Below are 23405 nucleotides of genomic sequence, written 5' to 3' on the forward strand. Positions count from 1 at the left end.
CTGTGAGACACATTGGTGAAAAAAATCCAGGATTATTTTAGATACAGAGCTCAGAATTTGTCCTGTGAGAGAGAGCTGGGTTAGACTAGGTCAGGGAACCATCTAAGACCCTGTGAGGTTCTGAGATCGCCTGGAGGGGATGAGGAGTGAGAAGAGGATGTGGAGGAACCCCAAAAGCACCTCCCCACTAACGCTTGTTCCCATGGTGTCTGCATCCCTGGATGCAGCCTTCTCAGGGGCAGGGGCCATGCCTCGCTCCTCTCTGCATCCTCTCCAGCAGTTAGCACAGTGTCTCTAACATGACTGGGGTACTTAATAAACGTTTCAGGAAAAAACAGCAACCTCATGGTAAGCAGAGAAAATGAGAGTTTAGTGAGTCAGGAAGGAGGACAAATAACAATACCCTCTGACACTCAGAGAAGATTTCTCAGATGACAGCGGATCCTTGAGTTTACTGAATTTCATTCAGCAGTAAGGCGCTGAGCGCCTGGTCCTGGGTCAGGTGATGGGGCAGGAATGGGGGCAGAGACATACTCCGATCCACCAGGCAACAAATACCTCTGTTATGTAATGGGCACTATGAAGAGGGGATCAGGGCATGGTGACCCAGAACTTGGGTCGAGAAAAGCCAGGAGGAACACCCAGTGAAAAGCCCTGTTTCAGAGGAGGGCTTGAACTGCAAGGCAGCCAGCATGGCCACATGGTGAGCATGGTGAACCTGGACAGCCATAGTGGCCTCAGGAAGGAGGTAGGACTTTCTTCCAAGTGCAGTGAAGAGCTGCAGAAAGGTTTCAGGCAGTCAGGACAGGATCAGATGAATATTTTAAAGAGATTACCTTTGTGTGTGTGTACTTAGTCGCTCAGTCATGTCTGACTCTTTGCGATCCCATGGGCTGTAGCCCACCAGGTTCCTCTGTCTATGGTGATTCTCCAGAATACTGGAGTGGGTTGGCACGCCCTCCTCCAGGGGCTCTTCTCAACCCAGGGATTGAAGCCAGGTCTCCCGTATTGCAGGCAGATTCTTTATCATCTGAGCCACCAGGGAAGCCCATGAATACTGGAGTGGGTAGCCTATCCCTTCTCCAGGGGTTCTTCCCGACCTAGGAATCAAACTGGGGTCTCCTGCTTTGCAGGCAGATTCTTTACCAGCTGAGCTCCCGGGAAAGACCGAGATCACCTTTATCAAGACCCACGCCATTTTTCCCTCTCCTGTGCTGTATTGTGCGTGAGGATATAGACCTGTCACTTGCCCCATGTTAAAGACACACGCACACACAAAACCCCCCCAAAACCAGGCTGAGAGAAATACATGCTTCTTGTCCAAGGTCACAGGACACAGAGGTAGGAAGTGATGGTGTAACCAAAAGCAGGCCCTGCTTGCTTGCCACTCAAGGCCACTTAAAAGCCATTAAAGAGGCCAGGCTGGTAGAAAGGAAAGTTTGCTTTATTCTGGATGGGTAACTGGGCACCTGTCCAAAGGCCAACTCCAGCCACGCCATCCCCCTGCCCCCCCGGCAATCAGTGGGCAATAGCTTTTATAGGCTGAGGGAGGGGACTACTTGCAGAAACAGTCAGCTCTGTCATCTTAAAATTGGTCGTCTTGATTGTTTTAAGTAGTTAATCTTCAGTTCCAGGGGCGGTGTGTTTCCATTTCTTCAAGGCCAGTTCTCAGAACTGTGGCAGCTCAGGTCGTGGCTATGGTCTGGTCCTCATGTAGCTAACGTGTCCGCCTGGTGGGGGTTTCAGCATCTATAAGACAGCTCACAGGATGTGGCTCAGAATGTTATCTATAGCCCTGGAGAAGGAGTTACGCTTAATGACTAAACTGTTACCATTTGCTCTCCTTTGACTCTTTCCCTTTGTTTCTGCATTTGCTCACTTCTCTGATTAAACTTGTTCTTTGGTTCAAGTTTTCCCACAGACAAGGCAGGCAGAGGACATGGAGGACAAGGACCATAGGGTCTTGCTCCATCTCAGTGGGACTGGACTCTCTGCAGAGCCTAAAGCCTTCCTGCCATCTCGGGCTGCCCTCTGCATTGGGGTCTTCCCGCTGGGGCCGAGGCTGGGAGCAGGAAGCCAGAGCGCTGGATTCAGAGCAGTGAGAGGCTCTGGCTTCCCCCACCCCAGCCCTGTATTCTTGCCTGGAGAATCTCATGGACAGAGGAGCCTGGTGGGCTACAGGCCGTAAGGTCGGACACAACTGGAGCGACTTATCACACACTGCAGCCTCTTAGAATGCTTTGAGAGGCTTTCAAAAATCTGTTTGCCCAGGCCACACCCCAGGTCTGTTAAGTCAGACACTCAGTCGAGGGGTGAGGGGGAAGGCATTAGTATTTTGCTCCTTAATTTTTCTTCATGTGTGCTATACTTCACAGTGGGCTTCCCTCACAGCTCAGATGGTAAAAGAATCCACCTGCAATGCAGAGACCTGGGTTTAATCCCTGGGTTGGGAAGATCGCCTGGAGGAGGGCATGGCAACCCACGCCAGTGTTCTTGCCTGGAGAAGCCCCAGGGACAGAGGTGCCTGGCAGGCTACCGTCCATGGGGTCGCAGAGTTGGACACGACTGAGCAACAAAGCACATACACAGCACATACTTAACAGTACAGTGTACAAATCTTAAGTTACAACTCCATGTATTTATACATGTGTGTGTAAATCCATGTTAACTGCCATCCAGATTAATACAGAGAACACGACCACTGCCCCCAGACGTCTCCTTTTCTGGTCAACACCCCACGCCCACTCCCAGGTGCACGCGGTTCTGACTGATGTCACCATACAACGTTTTGGTTCGTGTCTGGCTCCTTGTCCCCTCCATCATCAGGTCTGTGAGAATCCCCATCACTGTCATCTGAACATGACTTGTTCATCCATTTACCAGTTGACGGACATCAAAGTGGTTTCCAGTGTTTATAAATAAAGCTGCTAAGAATATTCTTAGACATGTTTCCTGGTCCCTGGGCAGCAACAGTTTTAAAGCCACCAATGTTGAGATCCGCCGACTCTGAGGAAGCTCTAAAATCCTGAGGGCTGCTGCAAGAGGTGGAAGTCAGGGTCTGGGTGCCCCGGGCCCCCTGGAGTTCCCCCAGACTGGAAAATAATAAACCATGGCTTGTAGAGATTTTCTAGTTGCTGTTCTTTTCCTTTTGAGATTCCAGAGCCTTGAATAAAATCTCCTGGGTCAGAGGGGAGAGAGGGAGTCCTGGGAAGCAGTTCCCTCTGTGGTTAGTATACTAAATCGCTTCAGTAGCGTCCAACTCTTGCGACCCCATGGACTGTAGCCCACCAGGCTCCTATGTCCATTGGATTTCCCAGGCAAGAATTTTGGAGTGGGTTGCCATTTCCTTCTCCAGGAGATCTTCCCGACCCAGGGATCGAACCCGGGTCTCCTGCACTGCAGGAAGATTCTTTACCACCTGAACCGCCTGGGAAGCATGGTGGCCTCTATTTCTGTGGCTCTGGAAACTGGGTGGAGGGCACCCTCTCAGGGCCCAGGCACCAGGACGGTGAGGCCCTGGCTGTGACAACAGTAAACCAGACATCCTCAACAGACACCACCTAGAATAGCTTCCTAATCTTGTAGCATGGCACCTCCCACTCCAGAAGAAACCTCCTCAAAAGAGCCATCTGTGCTGTGAGTTTTCATTTATAGCTCCCACGGCATGTGTGAGTTTGTGATCTGGGACTAGATGGCTGCTGACACATTTCTGGACACACACACACGTCACCCACATCTGTTGCCATGAGGCTGAGGGTGTGATTTCTCCTCTAAGTGGAGCCCAACCCTCCCCTCCACCCGGGCAAACCTCTCCCTCGGTGGCTGCCACCTCTTTGCCTGTCATTGTTGGGGCAGCTCCTCTGACCTCACTTGACTGAAGCTGCCGTGATTATATTTTCTGCATTATTTTATAATGACCAATGTGGAGGTAAGAACAGCCCACAGAGTTCAGGGAATGCCACCTGTTGACAGCCTGCTGCCTCTGCGGCCTGCGGAGGTGATCCATGCTGCTGTCAAGGTCTGGTTTATCCATTGTCACCTGTAAACCTCTGAGCATTTCTTATGCTCCCTTGTTTTATTTTTCACAGTCTTTGAGTGTCCATTTTACAGCTGGAAAAGCAGAAGCATGGGAAGGTTTGGAATCTCAGCTCCATGAGGGCAGGGATTTCTGCCTGAGGTGCTCGCGGCTGGAGCCCCAGCAGCCTGGGACAGCGCGTGACATGCAGGAGAGGCTTGGTAAAGATTTCTGAAGAAAACGAATGAAGCTTGTGATGCATTTTGGTTTGGAAATGCCTGTCTCAGTATCCTCTTCCTGGACTTCCCTGGTGGTCCAGCGGTTAAGACTCTGCGCTTCCAATGCAGGGGGCACAGTTTCAATCCTTGGTCGGGGAAGTTCTGCATGCTGCGCCATATGGCCAAAAAAACCCCAAAAGTAAAATCAATATCCTCTTCCTGCTGGACCTCCTTCCTCAGCACAGTCCATCAGGACCAGCAGGGCAGCCACAGGTTCCTCCCCATGGCCCATCTGAGCTTCTTTACCTCTGCAACTGAGAGCACAGACTCCAAAGCTACAACACCTGGTGCAGCCTCTGCCACTTTGTAGCAGTGAGGTCTTGGGCGAATCTCTTAGCTTCCCTGTGCCTTGGTTTCATCCTCTCTTTGCTGAAAATAATAGTGGTACTAACATGGTAGAGTTGTGGGAAAGACTAAAAGAGTTTGTATAAATGATGCTTTTGGAGCTGTGTTTTTGCACAGGGCAGATGCTCAAGAAAAGTTACTTATCAGTATTACTTTATTTTTTTTAGCTTTTTTAAAAAAACTTATTTAACTGAAGGATAATTGCTTTACAGCGTTGTGTTGGTTTCTGCCAAATATCAACAAGTATTATTTTAAATAGAAAAAAAAAACTTTCCTCTGAATGAGGTATGATTGACAAACACTGTATATGTTTAAGGTTTGTGGCTTGATATTTTTGTATCTTTGCTGAAAGCTCTTTTCAAATCTTTTGCCCATTTAAACTTTAAGTTTTGGCAAAATATATACACCATAAAATATACCATCATTTTAAAAAATAAATTTTAAAAGATATTTATTTTTTATTAATTATTTATTTGGCTGTGCCATGTCTTAGTTGCAGTACATGGCATCTTTGGCTGCAGCACTCGAACTCACAGCTGTGGCATGTGAGACCTAGTTCCCTGACCAGGAATCAAACCTGGGCCCCCTGTGTTGGGAGCACAGAGTCCTAGCCACTGGATCACCAGGGAAGTTCCTACTTTTTCTAAGCTGTGTAACATTTTATCACAAATGAAGCGGGTGAAAACAACACACATGTATTATCTCTAAGCTTCCATAGGTCAGAGGCCTGGGCACCACTGAGCTGGCCTGGGCACCTCTGACCCTCCACTCAGAGACTCACTCTGAGGGACTCCACTCAGAGACACACTCACAGCTGCAATTAACATGTTGTCAGGCTGCATTTTTGTCTGGAGGCTCGACTAGGGAAGAATCTACTTCTAAGATCATTTTGGTTGTTGGCAGAACTCATTTCCTTGCAGCTGCAAAACTGTGAGCCCCAGATATTTCCTGGCCATTGCAGGAGATGGCCTTTGAATTCTAGAAGCTACCCTAAATTTCTTGTCACGTGGCCCTCTCCATAGGTTGTTCACAGCCTGGCTGTTTTTTTATTTAAGGCTAATAGGGGAAGGACTTTCCCTAGTGGTCCAGCAGTTTAAAGTCCATGCTCCCAATGCAGCGGGCCCAGGATCGATCCCCAGTCAGGGACCTAGATCCTGCATGCCACAACTAAGAGCCCACACGTCACAAGTAAGACCCACCAGCAGAGTCAAGTACACAAATATCTTTTTAAAATAAATAAATAAATGACCAATAGAGGAGTCTCCCCTTCCATCTGCTAAGATGGAGTTTTAGATAACACAACATGGTTATGGGGGTGCCATCCCATCACCTTTGCCATATTCAATGACCTGCAAGTTGCAGGTTATACCTACACTCAGGGGGAAGGGATTACATAAGGGTATAACTCATTGAGGAGTCAGGAAGGGGTGTGCTGACCATTCTCTCCATGCCCCACCTTTACAATGAATTTGTTGGAATACCTGGGCTGTTTGACCTGTGGAGTCTCCCTCAGTCTAGATTTTGCTGACTGCACACACAGTGCAGTTCAATCTGCTCCTTCGTCACCTGCATTTCTGGCAAACTGGCAGCTGGACCCAGAGTGCTGACTGGGCTCTGGTTGGATCCTTTCGGCAACATTGCAGGTGGCAGTGTGGTCTTCCCTCAGTGGGCACATCATGTCTGGCTGCCTCTGTTTTTGTGATGCTAGCAGTCACGGCTGCTCAATACTTGTACCGGTTAATTCACAGAGGGTAGCAAAATGATGATTGTATTATTTCACTTATTGGTTGAAATGGTTTTTTAAAGCAATGCTTCCTCTCATCTTTATTTGGTTACCCAGTGGCACAGGTCATATAGGGAAGACAGGATAAATGCTTAATTGATTTATTTTATTTACCAATTTCCAAGATAATAAATAGCTTCCCTATCAAGAGGATCAAATTAATTTTTAATAGCATTATGAACTTATGGGCTTCCCTGGTGGCTCAGTCCGTAAAGAATCTGCCTGTAATGCAGGAGATGCTGGTTTGATCCCTAGGTTGTGAAGATCCCATGGAGAAGGGAATGGCAACCCACTCTAGTATTCTCCCATAGATGGAGGAGCCTGGCGGGCTACAGTCCATGGGGTCACAAAGAGTCAGCCACAACTCAGCGACTAAAGTACCACCAGCAAGAACCTATTAGCTCAGTTCAGTCACTCAGTCGTGTCCGACTCTTTGCAACCCCACGGACAGCAGCACATCAGGCCTCCCTGTCCATCACCAACTTCCGGAGTCTATGCAAACTCATGTCCATTGAGTTCGTGATGCCATCCAACCATCTCATCCTCTGTCGTCCCCTTTTCCTCCTGCCTTCAATCTTTCCCAGCATCAGGGTCTTTTCAAATGAGTCAGCTCTTCGCATCAGGTGGCTAAAGAATTGGAGTTTCAGTTTCAACATCAGTCCTTCCAATGAACATTCAGGACTGATTTCCTTTAGGATGGACTTGTTGGAGCTCCTTGCAGTCCAAGAGACCCTCAAGAGTCTTCTCCAACACCCCAGTTCAAAAACATCAATTCTTCAGCACTCAGCTTTCTTTATAGTCCAACTCTCACATCCACACATGACTATGGAAAAACCATAGACTTGACTGATGGACCTTTGTTGACAAAGTAATGTCTCTGCTTTTCAATATGCTGTCTAGGTTGGGGGGGTGGGGGGGTGGGGGGTGGGGACGGGCGAGTGGCCTCCAGTCTCAGGAAGGAATTCCAGTGTTGACTCTGCGGAACTCCACCCAGTATTTAGAGTTTCCACCTGGGGCTGCAGGGCACAGGTGGATGGGTGGTGCCCTCCTTTGCCCTCAGGGTTGGAGCTGTGGAAAGAAAAGGAATTAGCTTTTTCATCTTTCCACCCTGCCCCTGTCATTTGCAGGCCCTGGTGGGCTGGTAGGACATATGGCCCTGCCAGTGGTAAATCGAGCCTGCCAGGGAGGGCCAGATGGAGCAGGAAGAAGACACAGATCACCCCTGCGGCTAACGCTCCTGGGTGGCATTGTAGCTCTTCGGGCCCATTTCACTGGCCTTGGAGCATCTACGCTGGGCCCCCTCCCTTGCCCAGGCCGCCTGGCAGAATAGCCTCTTGCGGTCTGCAGGGCTGGGACAGCTGAAGGGGAAGGCAGATGATTCAGCGACCTGTAAGGGCCACTCCAACAGTCAGGATTTTGTTCCCACCTTGCTCCTCTCCCCGCGTGGGGCTGAGCCTCCTGGCTGAGTGTGCAAACAAGCCAGCCTGGAGCCCTGACATCGTGATGGACAGAAGGCAGGGCACATTCCCCTCTGATGCCTCAGCGTTTTTTCTGTGGCTGACTGGGAGTGCCCGCCAGCCTCATGCCGTATGAGGTCCACGTCCTCAGCGATAGAAGTGGATGTCAGCAAATTGAGAGCCGTTCCAGCTGTCTCCCTTGCCTTCAAGGTGAAGATTTGACTTTCTGCCTCCAGGCAAATTCCACAGGCTTCGTTTCTCATCCTTAAGAAGTAGAAACAGGGAGTTCCGCTTGCCAGAACTCCCCAGATAGCCTTGCCCGTGTCAGGAGGATCTGAGGGTGCAAAGATGAGCGCGGATGAGCCCCGTGAACTGTGGAGCCTCCATGCCCCCTGTGCATGTCATCTCGTGGGGTTTGTTCCCTGCCCCCCCCACCCCCCCCGACTAGGTGTCATTGAGTTGTTTTGAACAGGGAAACAGCTTACAGCTCTGATTCTCACAGTGTAACCCAGGTGCCACCAGGGAATCACGTGGGAAGCTTTACAAAATGTCAGCTTCCAAATCAAAACGACCAATGAAAGGGATAGAATACAGGTAGCTGTAGAAGTCCCAGTAGGGGACTAAGAGGGAAACCTAGGGAACTTCGGGAGACCACTGTGAGTTAATGGTCTCTTAAAGAAAGCTACAGGAATGTTGTGGAATGAAGCAGGCTTGCTTAACTATAATATAAAGCCATAAATAAAAGCCCAAGATATGCCCCAGGCCATTTGTTGTTGTTTAGGGCTTCCCAGGTGACTTCCCTGATGGCTCAGACAGTAAAGAATCCTCCTGCAATGTGGCAGACCTGGGTTCGAACCCTGGGTTGGGAAGATCCCCTGGAGGAGGGCTTGGCAACCCACTCCAATACTCTTGCCTGGAGAATCCCGCGGACAGAGGAGTCTGATGGTCTATAGTTGCAAAGAGTCAGACGCAACTGAGCAACTGAGCACATATTTTTTATTCTTTAGTCTCAAAGTTGTTTCCAATTCTTTTGGGACCCCATGAACTGGGGCCTGTCAGGCTCCTCTGTCTGTGGGATTTTCCAGGCAAGCATTGCCATTCCCTTCTCCAGGGGATCTTCCCAACCCAGGGATCAAATTGGTGTCTCCTGCATTTGCAACCAGATTTTTTACCACTAAGCCACTAGGTAAGTCCCATTAGGTGAAAGAAAAATGTCACCACCCTTCTACTGATTTGAATAAGCGCTATAGTAATCCTAGTTTGACCTCATAAGGTCAGACACTCTCCTGCCCAACACGAAGGAGGAGATAGTGATATGAGCCTGTGTGCATGGGTGTTAAGTTGCTTCAGTCATGCACGATTCTTTGCAACCCTGTGTAGCCTGCCATGTGCCTTTGTCCATGACATTCTCCAGGCAAAAATACTGGAGTGGGTTGCCATACTCTCCTCCAGGGGATCTTCCAGACCCAGGGGTCAAACCCACATCTCTTATGTCTGCTGCATCGGCAGGCAGGTTCTTTACCACTAGGGCCACCTGGCAAGCCCTATGTAGGCCTGACATCTACTCAACAGAGGTAGTCTTTCCCCCCTCCCCTACATTCCTTTTACTATAAAATTGCAGCCCACATAATCCTTGGACCAGAGCTCCCTAGCCTGCCTGCTTGCATCTCTCGTGAGAGTCTTATACTAATAAATCTACTTTTGCCTATCACTTTGCCTCTTGCTGAGTTCCTTCTGCACTGAGACACAAAGAACCTGAGCCTCAGTCAGTCCAGACATCAGGTGAGTGATTCTAATTAAAAGATCATGAGTTCAAGTCCCAGTCCGAGTTCTGGCTGGGTTCAAGTCCCTATGTGAGGTATGTGCTTTCACCATGAGATACCACCTGACACCCATTAGGATGGTTATTATTTGAAGAAAAATAACAGAAAACAATGTGTGTGAAGTAATGGGAACCCTGGTGCATTGTTGGTGATGATGTAAAATGGGACAGCCGCTGTGGAAAAACAGTATGGAGGTCTCTCGAAATATTAAAAATAGAACTACCCTATGATTTAGCAAGCCTATTCTTGGGCATATACCCAAAATAATTGAAAGCAGGCTCTCAAAGAGACGTTTGTACACCCATGTTCATTCCAGTATTATTCACAATAGCCAAGAAGTAGAAGCAACCCATATGTTCATCAGTGGATGAATGGCTAAAGAAAAAGTGGTAAGTATGTATGTGATGGGATATCACACAGTTTTAAAAAGAAGGAAATTCTGTCATGTGCCACAGCACAGACGAACCTCAAGGACATTAGGCCAGTCACAAAAGGACAAATACTGTATGATTCCTCTTATAGGAAGTATCTGGAGTTGTCAAAATTATAGAAACAGAAAATACAATGGTGGTTGCCAAGGGCTTCCCAGGGAGCGCAGTTGGTAAAGAACCCACCTGCCATTGCAGGAGACTTGGGTTTGATCCCTGGGTTGGGAAGATCCCCTGGAGAAGGAAATGGCAACCCAACCCACTCCAGTATTCTTGCCTGGAGAATCCCATGGACAGAGGAGCCTGGCAGGCTATAGCCCATGGGGTCGCAAAAGAGTCGGACACGACTGAGCACGCATGCACAGGTACAGAGCTTCAGTTTTGCAAGATGGAAGAGTTCTCGAGATTTACTGCACAACGATGTAAATATACTTAACGGTACTGAACTTAACACTTAATGAAGATGGTAAATTTAATGTTGTGTGTGTTTTTTTACCACAACTTTTTTTTTCTCTCTTCTTTAGAGGGAGCTAATTTCCATTTGGAAATACAAACATTAAAAAAAAGGGGGGGGGGCAGATTCCTGGGCTTTGCCAGATCTCCAGAATCTTAATCCCTACAGAAGAGCCTCAAGAAGCTACCTTTTAAACAAATCCTCAAATAATTCTTAAGCTCAGTGATATTCTTGTCTTAGAGGTCATGCTTAAGAAAACTGGCTCTGAAGGGAACTTCCCTCATGGTCCAGTGGCTAAGCCTCCAAGCTCCCAGCGCAGGGGGTTAGAGTTTGATTCCTGGTGAGGGAACTAGATCCTGCGTGCTGCAACTAAAGTTCCCACAACCAAGATCTGGTGCAGCCAAATAAATAAAAATAAATATATATTAAAAAAAAAGAAAACAGGCTTGAACTCAAACTGAGAGGCAACAAAGCAACCCTGGAAAAGCACCTTGCTCTCTCTGTACCTTGGTCTTCTCACCTGCCTAATGGGATTCACAGGAGTGTTGTGAGGATTCAGTTAGTTAATAATCACAAAGCTTCTGATCCATGTATATATCATGGTTATCCAAATCAAGTGCCCCCTTTGCCTGAATGGAACTGAGGCCAGGGAGGTGCCCAGCCTAAGCTCTGTCTTCGGTGCAGCGCCAGCGTCAGGAGGAGCTGCCTCCCAGGCCACAGTCACGGGGGCCTCGGTCCCTGGGGGCCAGGCCCAGGGCCAGGGGTCCTCAGCTCCTTCCTTGACTCGCTCCATTGTATGTGGGGCGCAGGGGACAAAGTGGGGTGAAGGGGACAGATGGGCCTCAGCAACTCTGTGTCCTGCCCAGCTTCCCACCCCTCTGAGCCGCTGCAGCTTCGGCCATCGGGGAACAGGACCCCAGAGGCAGAGCGGAGAGAAGGAAGAGGGACTCTTTTTTGCAGGAAGTGCCACACTCTCCTTCCCAGACCAGACCTCAAGTTTCCAGGAGAAAAATCCTTCCCTTCAGGAGGCGGAGGTGCCTCCACCCACTGTTTGTGGAGGCCCAACTCTGTCCTCATAGTATTGCTCATCCTTCTAACAACACAACGAAGTGACCCTGTTTGGCCCATTTTTCAGATGGGAATTGCTGATCCTTGGGGGATCCACTGAAGTTCAGACCTCCTCTCACACAGTCAGCCCATGGCAGAATTGGGGTGAGGGCTCAGAACTGCCTGCGCCCAAAGATGTGCAGGCTTATCCTGGAGAGGGAGCCTCAAAGAGGTAAGAAAAGGCACTTCATGAAAACCAGATCCAGTGCAATCTCTATTAAGGGCCCAACTGTGTTTTTACAGAAACAGAAAAACTCATCATAAAATTCATATGAAATCTCGAGTGATCCCAAACAGACAAAGAAATCTTGAAAAAGGAGAACAAAGCTGGAGATCCCACTTCGTGATTTCAAAACATACTATGACGTAACAGTAACCAAGATGGCACAGTATTGGCACAAAGTGTGTGTGTGTGTGTGCTAAGTTGCTTCAGTCATGTCTTCCTCTTTACAACCCTACAGGCTGTAGCCCGCCAGGTTCCTCTGTCCAGGGGTTTCTCCGGGCAAGAATACTGGAGTGGGTCGCCATGCCCTCCTCCAGGGGACCTTCCCGACCCAGGGAGCAGATCCCCGTCTCTTTAGGTCTCCTGCATAGGCAGGCAGGTTCTTTACCACGAGCACCACCTAAGAAGCCCACTGGCATAAAGACATAGAGCCAAATGGAACAGGGTAGAGAGCCCAGAAATGAACACAATCAAATGATTTCAGACAAGGGTACCAAGACCGCACAGTGGAGAAAGGACAGTCTCTTTAACAAATGGTGAGGGAACACTGGATATCCACACACCAAAGAATGAAGTTGGACCTCTACCTAACACCATGTACAAAGGTTAACTCAAAATGCATCAAAGCCCTAAACATAGGAGCTAAAACTAGAAAACTCTCAGAAGAAAGCACAGGGGATAATTTTCATGACCTTGGATTTGGCGATTATTTCTTGGCTACGACACCAAAAACAGGCAATGGAAGAGAGAAAAAAGGAACATTGGATTTCATCAAAATTAAAAACTTTTGGGAATTCCCTGGCAGTCCAGTGGTTAGGACTTTGTGTTTTCACTTCTGTGAGACCCAGGTTCAGTCCCTGTTTGGGGAACTGAGATCCCACAAGCTGTGCAGTACAGCCAAATAAATGAATAAAAATTTAAAACTTTTGTGCACCAAATGACACTATCAAAAGAGTACAGAAGGGAGAGGCAATATAGGGGGAGGGGATTATGGGTATAAACTATTACGTATAAAATAAGCTACAAGGATATATTGTACAACATGACCAACACTTTATAATAGCTATAAATGGACTATAACTTTAAACAGTTGTGAATCACTATATTGTACACCTGTAACACAGGAGAAGGAGCTGACAGAGGAAGAGAGGGTTGGATGACGTCACCGACTCAATGGACATGAGTTTGACCACACTTGGGGAGATGGTGAAGGACAAGGAAGCCTGGCACGCTGCAGTCCATGGGGTCACAAAGAGTCAGACATGATTTAGTGACTGAAGAACAGCAGCTTAGCGGCAGAGGGCATGTGGTCAGCATGACCAGAAATGGTGCTGATGATACCACCAGGTCATCAGAACAAAAGGAGAGACTAGGAAAATTTTTTTACCACATGCTATAGAAAATTGCTCGAGAAATGATTTTGTCTTAACACCATTTACTCCAGAAAAGATTTTCTCAATGATGTTGAACTTGGCACCCAGCGCTTGCTTAGGTATTCTGCCTGCATTTAAGGTATAATGCCACTAGGTGGCAATGGTGTGCAGATCCTGAGGTCCCTTCCAGAGCAGATTTCCTAAGGATCATCTCAAACGTCCTTCCTTTTCATACTTAGAGCTGCCTCACCAAAGGGCCCACTGAGCATCAGTTTCCTCATTGGTAAAATGAGATAACAGTACTAAGATCATGTAAAATACTCCTGTGCATAGTAAGACACTCAGTTACAGTTTGCTTCTTTCCTAGCTGAGTGATTATGAGCCTGCCTTTTGAAACCACTTTGCCTGGGTTTGAATCTCAGCTTCACTACTTACCAGCTGTGTGACCTTGGGCAAACTATCTAGCCTCTCTGGGCTTTAGTTTCCTTGTTGGTAAATGGGGTTAGTAATTGTACCTACCACTGGTAGTTTATATATGATGTGTGTAAGGTGCTTAGAAGTGCTTGGTCCAAGAAATGTACTCTGAGTTTGCCATTACATATGTATTTCAAATCCTCAAAGGTGATGTTGTGAAAGTGCTGCACTCGATATGCCAGCAAATTTGGAAAACTCAGCAGTGGCCACAGGACTGGAAAAGGTCAGTTTTCGTTCCAATTCCAAAGAAAAGCAATGCCAAAGAATGCTCAAACTACCACACAATTGCACTCATCTCACATGCTAGTAAAGTAATGCTCAAAATTCTCCAAGCCAGGCTTCAGCAATACATGAACCGTGAACTTCCAGATGTTCAAGCTGGTTTTAGAAAAGGCAGAGGAACCAGAGATCAAATTGCCAATATCCGCTGGATCATCGAAAAAGCAAGAGAGTTCCAGAAAAACATCTATTTCTGCTTTATTGACTATGCCAAAGCCTTTGACTGTGTGGATCACAATAAACTGTGGAAAATTCTGAAAGAGATGGGAATACCAGACCATCTGACCTGTCTCTTGAGAAACCTGTATGCAGGTCAGGAAGCAACAGTTCGAACTGGACATGGAACAACAGACTGGTCCAAATAGGAAAAGGAGTCCGTCAAGGCTGTATATTGTCACCCTGCTTATTTAACTTATATGCAGAGTACATCATGAGAAACGCTGGGCTGGAAGAAACACAAGCTGGAATCAAGATTGCCGGGAGAAATATCAATAACCTCAGATATGCGGATGATGCCACCCTCATGGCAGAAAGTGAAGAAGAACTAAAGAGCCTCTTGATGAAGGTGAAGGAGGAGAGTGAAAAAGTTGGCTTAAAGCTCAACGTTCAGAAAACTGAGATCATGGCATCTGGCCCCATCACTCCATGGGAAATAGATGGGGAAATAGTGGAAACAGTGTCAGACTTTATTTTTTTGGGCTCCAGAATCACTGCTGATGGTGACTGCAGCCATGAAATTAAAAGACGCTTACTCCTTGGAAGGAAGGTTATGGCCAACCTAGATAGCATATTTAAAAGCAGAGACATTACTTTGCCAACAAAAGTCCGTCTAGTCAAGGCTATGGTTTTTCCAGTGGTCATGTATGGATGTGAGAGTTGGACGGTGAAGAAAGCTGAGCGCCAAAGAATTGATGCTTTTGAACTGTGGTGTTGGAGAAGACTCTTGAGAGTCCCTTGGACTGCAAGGAGATCCAATCAATCCATTCTAAAAGAGATCAATCCTGGGTGTACATTGGAAGGTCTGATGTTGAAGCTGAAACTGCAATACTTTGGCCACCTCATGCGAAGGGTTGACTCATTGGAAAAGACCCTAATGCTGGGTAGGATTGGGGGCGGGAGGAGAAGGGGATGACAGAGGATGAGATGGTTGGATGGCATCACCAACTCGATGGACATGGGTTTGGGTAGACTCTGGGAGTTGGTGATGGACAGAGAGGCCTGGTGTGCTGCAATTCATGGGGTCGCAAAGAGTCGGACACAACTGAGCGACTGAACTGAACTGATGTGTGTGAACATAGACACATACTAAGGGTGAGGCACATACTCACCCTTGAGAGAAGGTCTAACACTGGGCAGCTCCTAAGATGGAGTGTCTTGTCAAGATCATATGTCTTCAGGGCGTTTTTAACTCTCCTAGCATGAGTCATGGACATAGAAAGCCACAATTCCAAGACTCCTGACACCCTGGTCTCTGGATTTAAGACAGCTGACAACAGTCTCTGTCCGCCAGGCAGGTGATGGAATCAGTTTGCAAGTGTGAAACTAGCTGGTGGGAAGATAAGGCGGGGAGGATTTTTGTCCCTTGGGGGTGTCCTGCTCACCTCTGTGTCTATGGTTGGGAGGCAGCTCAGAAAATAAAACACCCTGGGGCTACTGGGCCAATCACTTTCCCCGATCCATGGGGCCCCAGCTCCATGCAGATCTGTGGGGGAAGTAGAGGAATCTGGTGACCACAGCATCTGACCAGAAGTCATATCTGTTTTTAGCCCAGCTCTGTCACTGATGTTCTGTGTGACCTTGAACAAGTCATGTTTCCTCTCTGGGCTTCAGAGTCCTGCTCTGCCAAAATTGGGACACACTTTCTGCCCTTCCTTTCTAACCAGAGATGTGGTGCGGACAGAGGAACGCCTCAAAACATCACCTCCTCCTGGAAGCCTTCCATAACGGACAGAACAAAAGGGAACTCAAATCCTCCTCACTTGCCTCCATCTCTTCCAGGCTAAATATGTGCTATTAACCACCAGTTTGCTCATTCATTGATTTCCACATTCATGTTCAGTGCTGGTCAGCCTTCCTGTCTACATATCCTTTCTGTTTTGCTTGCAAAACACCTCTCCAGTGGACCATGCCTGCCTCCTTGCTCCAAATGAAGAGTCTAGCAGAGGAAGCCTCTGAGGGATGGTTTGGGGCTCTGGGTGGGAAATGAAGGTCCCATGGAATCCCAGGTGGATCAGAACTAATGAGACTGAAAATAGCAAGTTTGGGGGAAGATCAGAGAAAAGCACTTTAGAAAAAGCACTTTGAAAAGTGAAAAGAGGGAATTCCCTGCTGGTCCAGTGGTTATAACTCTGGGCTCTCATTGCTGAGGGCCCTTGTCAGGAAACTAAGATCCTGCGAGTCTTACAGCCGAACCAAAACAAAAAAAGAAAAAGAAAACAGAAAAGAACTAGAAAATGGGAGAAAGTCTTAGTCTCTGGATGGGGCACAAAACAATAAGAGAGGAAGATGAGGGGGAGGTTAGTTTAACTTTGACGAACCTAAGTTTTGCAATCAGAAAATCTAGAAGGAAGCTAGTTTAATTTTAGGAAGCATGGAAGTTCTGTGTCAGTTTCCAAAATAACATTTTATTTTGGATTACACGTGAGCAAGAGATGTAGTGTGTGTGTGTTCGTGCACGTGTGTGTATATGTGTGTGTGTGTTTTCCACTCTCATTTTTTTCAGGGCTTGGGGCTGCCAAGGTCTTCATTTAATGCATACTTTAACTTCAAATGGAGTAAGTCCAGCTCATCTGGTCTGTCATCCCCTCTCCCCAGTCGCTCCTCACCCCCCATAATCTGCCTGATCAGGTCTCCCCCTCCATGACCCTTCCCATGACTGCTCCAAGCTGGTTTAGCTTCTGTGACCCTCCAGCCTCTCTGAGGGCACCTCTCCTGAATGCCAGTGCCCCTCCCACTCTTGCCATCCTCCACCAAATGCCCAGCTGCCAAGGGACATTGAGTGTTCCATGCTCCGGACTTCACTGCCTTTTCAAAACGTATCCCTTCTGGGCTCCATCTATACCAGATCCCCTGATGACACGTGTACAGTAGGGGAGGGGCAGATGTTCTAGTCTTTCCATCCTGGTTGCACTTTAAGACCCTCTTGGGGAATTAGCCTCTCACATTTTGAAAGTTCTGTCTAACAGGAATTTCACAGCACTGGAGGAAACCAAAAGGGAGAGATTTGAGGGTGCGTGTAGTTAGAGACAATATAATAGACATGAATTATTACACAACTGTTTGGTTCTAGGTGTTTATGCGAGGTGCTTCACATTCTTTATCGAATTCCAATTACAACTGGATATTGAATATCCAATTCCAATATTGAATTCCAGTTTGACCAGTGAGACAAGTGTAATTACAATAAAGAAAATAAAAATATCTAAGTACTTACATGCTAAGCAGTTCACCTGGATTGTCTTGTGTAATATACAACCCTTGACGTAGGAGCTGCCGTTGTTGCATTTTCCAAATGAAGGAACCAAGCCACAGACCAGTTAAGTAACTTATCACACAGCTATTAAGATGAGGAGGCTGAAACACAGGTTAAGTGATATGCCTATCTTTACCCAGCAAACAAGCGATTGAGGAAAGTGTATTTTTCCCCCTATATGCTCATCATGCCTCTTCCTGGAGCAAGGGAAAATTCCAGGTTGAGGTGAGGGCAGCTGGGGACCAGGAACTGCTGGGGTGGAGATGGGAGGGGCACTTTGTCAGCTCCAGACATCAGCACATCCCTGGCATGGAAGGTGTCCAGGAATGTTTCAGGACCCCAGGTCCAGACACCTGCCAAAAGTCCTCTGGTTTTGTGAGCCTCTCCTAGTAATCCTTCCTTGGCTCCTGTCCCATCTGATTGTTCCAGCTGTTGTTCAGAATTCTAGCTGTGGTTCAGCACCTCATTGGAATGCTGCCTCCTCCAGGAAGCTTCCTGGATTCCTTTAACCCAGAGCTATCTGACCTCTGGAACATTGTCCACTCACCTGGCTGTCCTGTTCATCCTCGGGGTAGGTACTGTCAACTGGACTTCCAACCAGATGTTGAGTTCCTTTAGGCTCTAACACCTTATGTGTGATAAGTGGTCAGAGAATTCTTTTTGAATGAATAGGCACCGCACTTGGGCGTTCCCCTGGGTCACTGGGGTCATGAATTTCAGTGCGTCTGGAGATGGGGGAAGGTGAGGGAGGGCAGGAAATACAAATGTGTGACGAGTTCAGGTGCCAACATCAGGGATTGGTGAGGTCTGCGGCAAACTAGAGTCTGCATGCTTACCTGAGGGGCTTACCATCAAATTCAGTCATGCCCACGCCCCACAAATGGCTGGGACCTATTCTCGCCTTGACCCCCCTCACTTTCTTTCCCTTTCTCCAGCTTTATTTTTCTACTTTGTGCGTATCACTTTATTTTTAAAGGACTTTATTTCATTTTATCTTAAATATTTATTTATTTGGCTGCATTGAGTCTTAGTTGTGGCACTGGCTTCTCTAGTTGTGGCATGCAGACTGAGTTGCCCTGTGGCAAGTGGATCTTAGTTCCCCAACCAGGGATTGAACCCCCATCAATTGGAAGTCAGATTCTTAACCACTGGATGACCAAGGAAGTCCCTAAAGCGTACTCTATATACTATTTATTATGGTTAACATCTGTTGTCCCTCGCAACATGAGTACCAGAGATTTTGTCTATTTGTGTGTTTTTTTTTTACGGTTAGCATTTTTTTAGCAGTAAGTTATTTTGAATTAATTTTTATTGGAGTATAGTTGATTTACACGGAGAAGGCAATGGCAACCCACTCCAGTAATCTTGCCTGGAAAATCCCATGGACAGGGGAGCCTGGTAGGCTGCAGTCCACGGGGTCGTGAAGAGTCGGACACGGCTGAGCGACTTCACTTTCACTTTTCACTTTCATGCATTGGAGAAGGAAATGGCAACCCACTCCAGTGTTCTTGCCTGGAGAACCCAGGGACGGGGGAGCCTGGTGGGCTGCCGTCTATGGGGTCGCACAGAGTCGGATACGACTGAAGCGACTTAGCAGCAGCAGCAGCAGCAGTTGATTTACAACAGTGTGTTAGTTTCTGCTGTACAGCAAAGTGAATCAGCCATATATATACATATTCCCATTACATAGACATACATACTCTATTCCCATATAGGTCATTAGAAAGTATTGAGTAGACTTCTGTGTGCTATGCAGTGGATGTTCATTAGCTCTCTATTTTATATATCGTGGTGTGCATGTGTCCATCCCAGTCTCCCAATTTATCCCTCCACCCCAATTTGGTCTGTTTTGTACTCTGCTGCAGTCCAGCCGCTCATCAGTGCCCCGCATGTAGTGGGTTCTCAGTAGAGAGGCGTTGAATAAACCCTGCTTATAAATCCAAGACAGCTGCTTACAGGCCTGCAGTGAAGAGAGCTGCCCCAGCGCCCCGCGCAATGTCTAGGTTTCAGGAAGCGAGCAGGGTTTGAGACAGGAGGAGTGCATCGGGGGTCCCAACGAGCTGCTCAGAGAGCCCCCAGGAGGTGGCCTGGGTGACTTCCCCATGGGGCCAGTTTGGGCATTTCTGGGAGAAGCTGGTGCGGGGTGCGGGCGTTATGGGGCGGTGCTGGGGAAGGAGGGGTTCTCACTCCAGAGCACCCCTCCACCCCCAGACTCCAGACCTACCCACCGCACACGCCCCCGCACGTCCCAGAAGACGCAGGATTCCGGGAGGCCAGAAACAAACGCGGCGGGAGGAAACGTCCTAAAAAAGTGAGGCAAGGGCGGAGAGGGGGAGGGGAGCGACACCCCGGGGTCCACGGGGTTCCTGCAGGGGGCCGGGGCCGGGGACGAGGGCGCACGGGAGACGCCCTCGGCGCCCGCCCGCCGCAGACAGATCCCTCGGCCCGGGCGCCGCGGGGCACCCCCTAGGAGGAGGAGCAGGGCGCCGGCCGGGGCGCTGGGAGTGCTGCTCGCCCCCGAACCTCCTAAGCCGGCAGCTGCCGCCTCAGCAGCGCGGCGTCTCCACCTGCGCAGCCACCGCTCCGCCCGGCGCCGCGCCGCCATTGGCTCGCTAAAAATGCCTCGCTAATCTGCGCCCATCTGCGCGCCTCCGCCCGCCGCCTCCCCTCCTCCTCGGCTCTGACCTTCCTCCTTCCCGCAGCCCCGGGCGAGGTCCGGAGGGACGCGGCGGCGCAGCCTCTCTTGCCCCCCCGGGAAGTCCACCGGGCTTGAGGCCGGGCCCCCTAGACGCCCCGCTTGGCCCCGCGGCGCCGCCGATGGTGCCGGGCGCACCTGCCCCCAGGTAGGGGGTCTGGCCCTTGGATACGGGGTAGGGAGGGAGCGCTCCAGTCTAGGGGTGCGTGCTGGCGGCGGGCGCAGCGGCGGACAGGGGGGAGGATCGGACAGCTACCTGCAGAGAGGTGAGTGCGCGACCGCGGGTGCTTTGCAAGCGCCGGGGTTCTTGAGCGTCACCCGGGGCAGTGTCAGGATGTCCCTGAGCTGGGCCCCCTGGGAGATGGACCTGGCGGAGGCCTTTACCCCGTGGGGGGCGGGCGGAGGAGGGAACGCAGGAAATAGGTGCCTTGGGAAGGTGAGACCCAGGCCCCAGGTCCCATCCGAGGCTCTGGCCTGGCTTGTTCCGGTCCCAACAGGGTGGGTAGGCTGATGCCAGCTTGGTGCGTAGGCTGTTTGTGGACCAGAGTGGGCTGGGGAGAAATACAGCAGCCGATGCCCGCCCTAGGTCCTGTCTGGTTTACAGTGAAAGATATTTTCTTCTGTCTTGTCTGCCCGATTTCCCCACTGCTAAGATGGGAAGGGGGAGAGGAGGAGAAGGTGAGGATAAATGAATGGCCCACACAGACTGCAGAGGCCAAGGTCTGTCTGGCCCTGCTCCCTGCCTCCCCCAAGGCCACTTGCTGCCCGTTAGAATTCTCTCTTCTCCTTAGTTTTGCCTTACCGGAGGCCTTGAAAGGCTTAAAAGGTCATCAGGGTGTGAGGGACACAGTGGCAAGCCACAGAGCTTGGCCAGACCCAGCTTCAAGCCCCAGCCGCCCCCCACCCTCTGCTGCCCAGCTCTGCGCGCCACGTGCAGTGACACATGTGGCCGCTTTTCTCTGGGCACAACCATAAATAACTCACGTTGTCCTGGCTCTGGCCTGGCGGGGATGCAAACAGAACTGTCTGTCAATGGTGTTGGAGGGTCTCTCTCTCACCCACCCGGCCTTCCCATCACAGGTCCATAAGCCTCTCACGAACCCCGCTCCGAGTAGCTTCTTGCTACCCCAGGTGAGGTCCGTGCCGCCTGCCCTGCCTTCTCCAGCCTAGCCTGCCTTGTGCCTTGATTATTTATGCCTCAGCCGTGGCCCATAGACTGGAAGTGCCTTAGGACAGGAGTCTGTGTGATTCATCTGTCATCACTGCTGCACCTGACCCGGGTCTGGCACCAAGTACAAGTCTGTGGAATGAGTGAATGAATCAACTTGAACTCTGAGAAATAGCTGGCACCCTGAAGGAGAGGGGTGAGCCCCATCTTGGGCTCTTCTCCCATCCCCCAGGACCAAAGAGCTACCGAAAACAGACTCTCCCATTCAGGTCCTTCCTTGGCCTAGAGGTGATGAGCAGCTATGGCATTTAGATAGACACTGGGGTCCTAATGCTCCAGAGGGTCTTATGGACTCCAGGCTTGAGTCCCTGGCTGGTCCAGGCTTCCTTGCTGGAAGGCTCTGGTGAAGGTCTGACTTGCCTCAGGCCTCTGGGTTGGCACTTGCCTCCTAGGGTGCTGAGCCCACCCCAGGCTCTCTGTCTCTGTCCCAGCCCTTAGAAGAGTCCTGGTCAGCATCAGGACATCTGGGAAGGCCCGAGGCAGGCCATCCTCAGCCTCTGGGGTCCTCACAGTGAGCTCTGAACAGATCTTACGATTGTGTGGAGGAGCCAGTGTAGGCCAGGAGGGGAGGCTGCCAGCAAGAGTTCTGGCTCAGCCAGAAGGCTGTGCCTGTGACATGGACATTCTCAGGGCATCTCCAGCCCTCATTGCTCCTTTGACAGCCATGCTGATAAGAGAGCAGCAAGATGTCCTTGTCCTCATCTCACAGAGCAGGGAGTCTGAGGGTCAGCGGCGGAGGCCAGGTCGGCACACGGTTCCTGGCTCCAAGTCCAGTGTTCTATCCCCTGTGCTCGAGGGAGCTGGGGCGAGGCCCCAGGTCCAGGTCAGTGTGGTTGTCCTCAATCCCCTCTGGCTCTGTCCCACCCCAAGTGATGGAGAAAGGAAAGGTGTGATGCTTCAGGGCTGGGGGAGGATTTGGAGGATGGTTTGGTTAGTGCCTGCAAGTGGTTGGCCCAGGGAGGCATGCAGAAAAAACAGTAGAAACCAACAGTGCACAGCATCTGCCGTGAGCCAGGAGGCAGCCACTTTTGTGTATTGAGTCACTCAATCTTCACATCAGCCCGGTGAGGTGGATACTATTATTATCCCCATTTTACATATGAGGAGACTGAGGCACCGAGAGGTCATCTGTCCAAGGTTACACGGTTTGAAACTGGAGGAGCTTGGATTTGAACCAAGGCTCCAGAGCCCGTTATTCCCTAACGTATTCCCTAACGCAAGAGCAGGAAGGGTGTGGACCTTGGAGCTGGGGCTCATCTCCATGGAGACACAGGTTTTAGGCACTCTGTGGCTAAAGTCCCCACGTGGCAGATAGTGTGTTCTTGATTAGGTGGGACTGTGATGGTTTCAGAGGCTCGGGATGAAAACTCTTTGAGCTCCTGCTGTGTGGCAGGGGGAGATGTTTATAGGATGCCCACCTGAGTCTGTCCCTGCCCTGCTCTGCGTCCTTCAGCGGCTCCCCATTTGTTGGAGGACAGGGCGCAGTCTCCCTCACGTGGCCCCGCTGCCCTCCCTGAGACTCGGCTTCCTCTCTCTCCTCAGCCCCGCCTCCTCTGCCCTCCAGCTGCTCTGAACTGCTTTCAGTTCCTCAAATAAACCACCCTCCTCTCACCTGCAAGCCTTTGCACAGACTGATCCCCTGCCTAGAGCCGGGCCCCCTCCTTCCTCCCTACCAGGTCCTTCTCACCCTCAGGGATCTGCTGAGACTTTTCCTTCTTCCAGAAGCTTCCACGAATTCCTCCTCCCCACACCTGGCTCACTTCACCTCACACAGTGTCCTCTCCAGCTTTCCATTGCCCCCACGCCACCAGCTGCAGAGTCCTCAGAGGCAGGGTCTGCATTCTGTTCCCATTGCCCCCGGCGCCTGGCCCAGAGGACCCCAGCAGAGTTAGCAAATGCTGTTTCCCCTCATACACTTTCTCTCCAATCTCAGGACTTAGCCTCCTCCTACCAACCAGCACGAAGGACCCC

At 49.8% G+C, this 23405-nt stretch overlaps 1 protein-coding gene and 1 long non-coding RNA gene across 4 annotated transcripts in view; both read left to right on the top strand.

Annotated features, from left to right (window-relative positions):
• Nucleotides 1–608: 608 nt before the first annotated feature.
• LOC145517496 (uncharacterized) lies at nt 609–2934 on the top strand. Its single transcript, XR_014062072.1, has 2 exons — nt 609–748; nt 2376–2934. It is a non-coding gene; the product is annotated as an uncharacterized LOC145517496 (long non-coding RNA).
• A 16827-nt stretch (nt 2935–19761) lies between these two features.
• The window catches only part of PACSIN1 (protein kinase C and casein kinase substrate in neurons 1), a 65968-nt gene continuing 62324 nt past the window's right edge, over nt 19762–23405 (top strand). Inside the window, exon 1 of one of the 3 annotated variants that reach the window (XM_081520043.1) lies at nt 19762–19822. The gene's annotated coding sequence lies outside the window, so the exon portion shown is untranslated. Of the gene's footprint in view, nt 19823–19870; nt 20473–23405 lie in introns of those variants that run through there. The other 2 variants (XM_081520047.1, XM_081520044.1) reach the window with 2 other exon arrangements.

Source organism: Giraffa tippelskirchi, chromosome 8 (genome assembly GCF_054371585.1).
Source record: "Giraffa tippelskirchi isolate mGirTip1 chromosome 8, T2T-mGirTip1v1.2.pri, whole genome shotgun sequence".
In the NCBI taxonomy this organism is placed as follows: Eukaryota; Metazoa; Chordata; class Mammalia; order Artiodactyla; family Giraffidae; genus Giraffa; species Giraffa tippelskirchi.